Consider the following 4,288-nt stretch of genomic DNA (forward strand, 5'->3'; position numbering starts at 1 on the left):
AAGAAGAAACAGGAATACCAAAGGTGAGACCTATTATTGTTAAACATTGTTTTAAATATACATCGAAAGTTCTCTCAATAGATCATCGATCCATGGACCGGAAGTTATATGATGGAGAACCTAACTGACGAGGTTTACCACAAAGTAAAACGAATTGTGGATGAAGTGGAGCAAATGGGTGGTATGGCAAAAGCTGTAGCTTCTGGCTTGCCCAAACTGAAAATAGAAGAATGCGCAGCTCGTCGCCAAGCTCAAATTGATTCAGACTATGGTACTTTTCTTTTATTTCCATTCTTACTGGCAAAACTTAATCGCAAATATTTGAATTTTTCAGAGACGATCGTTGTTGAACAAATATCAACCCGAGAACTTATTTTTCTTTTTCTTACGTGGTTCCGGGCAATCTCGAATGTGGTAAGTTTTGGAATTGCAAGTTATGCATTTACTCTTCTTTTTTTCCACTTTTTTTTTCCTTTTTCTTCTGGTACAGTTTCCTCTTCGACGACAGGAACAGTTGTATCTTGGACGACTGGAACCGTTTCATCTTGGACGACTGGTACAGTTTTCTCTTGAATAACTAGAACAGTTTCCTCTTGGACGACTGGAACAGTTTCCTCTTCGACATTACATCAATTTTCTTCTTTTTCTTACGTGGTTCCGGGCAATCTCGAATGTGGGGAGTTTTGGAATTGCAAGTTATGCATTTACCCTTCTTTTTTTCCACTTTTTTTTTTTTTAACTTTTTCTTCTGGTGCAGTTTCCTCTTCGACGAAAGGAACAGTTGCATCTTGGACGACTGGAACCGTTTCATCTTGGACGACTGGAACCGTTTCTTCTTGGACGACTGGTTCATTTTCATCTTGGAAAACAGGAACCGTTTCATTTTGGAAGACCGGTACAGTTTCCTCTTCGATGACTGGATGAGTTTCATCTTGGACGACTGGTACAGTTTCATCTTGGAAAACAGGAACCGTTTCATCTTGGACGACTGGTACAGTTTCCTCTTCGACGACTGGATGAGTTTCATCTTGGACGACTGGAACAGTTGCATCTTGGACGACTGGAACCGTTTTATCGTGAACAACTGGAACCGTTTCATCTTGGACACGGATGTTGGCTATCGATTCCTTCAATCTAACAGGAGGGTCGCGCACAACGTGGGTACTTGGGCCTTTTTTGCTAGTGAAGTTCGACACTGCAAAAACCAAGAAAGAAATTAGTTTTCGGTAAACTAAAGGTCCGTATTAAATGTTTAGGTCATTACTTAAAAGCGGTTCAATTTTTTGTTGGTTGTTGTTGGTCTCAACTTTTCTAAATGATCACAAAATGTCCTATAATTTATTTCAACCAACACGTTTCGATTCCTTGACAGCCAACTTACAAATATTCCATGTTTAAGTTTACATATAAAAGGAAGGAAAGTAACATTGAATTATAATTACCAAAACTTGGGATCCTCTGGCGAGAAACAATCAACATACCCCTCGTCTGACTCAAGAAGGTCGTCTTTATGTTGGTTGATTCTTTTGGATGCTAAGATGTTTTATGTCAGATTTAAACCCAGTTTTCCAAATGAATTGCATCCGAATGACATGCTGCTGCAATACTAGTTTATCCTCTTATCTAAGATGATTAGCCATATCTTTATCAAATTTCTGTCAGGAATGTGTTATTCAACACTCTGGTGATATGACATGAGGGCCCGATGGAAAAATACTGCTAAGAAGAAAACACCCCCCCCCCAAAAAAAAAAAACAAAAACAAAACAAAAACAAAAAAACAATAAAACAATAAAACTAACGAACAAAACAAAACAAATCTTTTCTTACACTCAGAGGAAATGACGTTCAAGACTACGACCAGGAATACGACCAGGGTGCTAGTAGAGGTAATAATCTTCACACAATAGGAAAAACGACTCCGGTAGGCTATCTCTCTCGTGCTGCTGTACAAACTATAAGAAGGCGGAAAGCTGATTTGTACTTTCATTACATAAAAATAAGAAGAATATCAAGGCCAGAAAATTCATGAATGCTCAAACAAGGTATCCTGAATCAAGTATAAACAATTATTCAGGAATCTTTAATGTTTCTTGAGAAAACAAAGAGAAAAAAAGGAGCTAGTCACCATTTTGTTTTCTTAAATAAGAGCAACATAAGAAAATGATAAAAATACCGAAGAGATCAACATCCTTAAAGGACTCAAGATTTAGATATTCAAAAGATGATGACAACTTCTAATCATGCGAGATCTTCAATCTATCACGCAGCCATCAACAGAAGTAATAAAACCAAAGACAATAACCACACTATACAGATTCGCAATAAACAAAATAGACGGCAAATGGCCTAATAGGAACAGCGAAGACAGAAAAATAGTACGATTTCACAACAACCCACATAGCAGAAGCAGAAGTTACCGTCGTGGACGAAATGGAAACCCGAACAATTGGTTCCAGAGGAGCAGAAGCAAAGAAAACTTTCAGAACAAGAACAACTGCTAAGGGAAAACTTAAAAACAGCAAAGAAAGTATCATGTAAATATCCAATATTCATGAATACAAGTTATTCCACGTAGAAATCAGAATAGATAATTAGTAGACACTGGCGCATCAGTGAGTGCAACGTCCCAATATTTTCCCTCTAGATTACCAAATGATATAGTTAAAAATGAAATGGAATGTCTAGACGAAAAACTTCATAGCACTTGTGGACGGAAAATGAAAATTTCAAGATTGTTGCTGCAAAATACTTAATTTGGCCAACCATAAAGACATATATTTGGCGTCCTCGTCCAAATGGTAAGTTTCAGGTAACTTACTATTTGGGCAAGGAGACCAACGTTTACCATTTTGGGCTGTTTTTTCAGCAGATGCACCACCTGACTCAGGAACCAGCACCGGTCCTACAGCACCACAATCGTCAGCACCTTTAGAAGCTCCACCGGACACCGTAATAAATGTGGAGAAGCTGCTGAATATCATGCAGGAAATGTTGAATTTCACGCAGAGAACACCCGATATTGACAACCACCAGCTTGTCCCACATGGTGCTAACAAACACCCACCAACTGGTGCCCCGGGCGAAGATGAGGGAGACCTCTAAAAGACGGAAAAGTAGTTCGTAAGTATCGACTACAACATTCAAAATTCTAATTTGTCTTTTTTTCGGATATTTCCGCAAATGGTTCGATATGTCACCAGCTTACAGAAAACACCCACAACGCAATCAACGAAGTTCAGCAAAACCATCCGCCAGACCACGGGAATCATCACCGGGTAAATCTGCATATTTAATGGAAAATCAATTAATAAATAATTAAATATTGTATGTGGATTCCAATCTTCAAGAACGCAAAAAAGACGTGTAAAAAAAGAAGGAAAATTTTAAGCCACCTACACGCATCATATCCGACGAAATCAAGAAGAACAAGGAGCTGGCAGGGAGACACATGCCGAACATCAAAAACGTTACTCGACGTTTTTAGGTAACTCGTTTTTAAATTTTTTAAAACAATCAAAATAAATCCGTCTAATACTCATTTACTTACTCCAGATACATAAGATCCAAACGCTTGCCTCCTAACCCAAGGACCGATGAGCCATTTTTAATATCGACGTATCCTTCTTCCCTGCTGATTTTTTCAAGGAGCTGTATTTTCTGGAACGGGAAACAATAGGACATTCCGCTTGCTTTTCTTCACATCTATAATGAAGAGGCAGATGGAGGAATGCAGAATGTGGTTTCTGGACCTTTCCACTTCATTCGTGATCCCATCAAACAGGTAGAATCTAATTATTTTTCCCATGTATCTACTAACAATATTTTTCCTAGTTGTTCTCCAAAAACGGGATGATCAATAATGAAAAAGGAGATTTGAAGCAGGTCCCATTGCTGTTTTTCTATATGACACGACGACGGGCAGTTGATAACGTTGCAATCTTTGACAAACTGAATGTATTAAACAAGCGTTAGGCCTAAAAATGTCTTAATAACCTTCTACTATGTTATTACCGTATGTTTTAGGAAATCATGCCCTTTCCTAGGGTTCAACGCATCGTCACCGACTTCGGAAGAGCCATCTTTGTTGCTTCAGAAAATGTTTTGCCCATTGTGTCCATGCATGTCCATGCAATTTTCATTGGTGTCAATTCATCATGAAAAAAATCCGCGACTTCAAACTTTCAGTGGAATACAACAAAAAAGGCCCTAATCCAGTTCGGGACTTTGTATTTCATTTACTCTGCCTCGCCTATCTTCCAGGTAACATTTAATTTATTACATTTTCA

Source organism: Daphnia pulicaria, chromosome 4 (assembly GCF_021234035.1).
Source record: "Daphnia pulicaria isolate SC F1-1A chromosome 4, SC_F0-13Bv2, whole genome shotgun sequence".
NCBI classification, from domain to species: Eukaryota; Metazoa; Arthropoda; class Branchiopoda; order Diplostraca; family Daphniidae; genus Daphnia; species Daphnia pulicaria.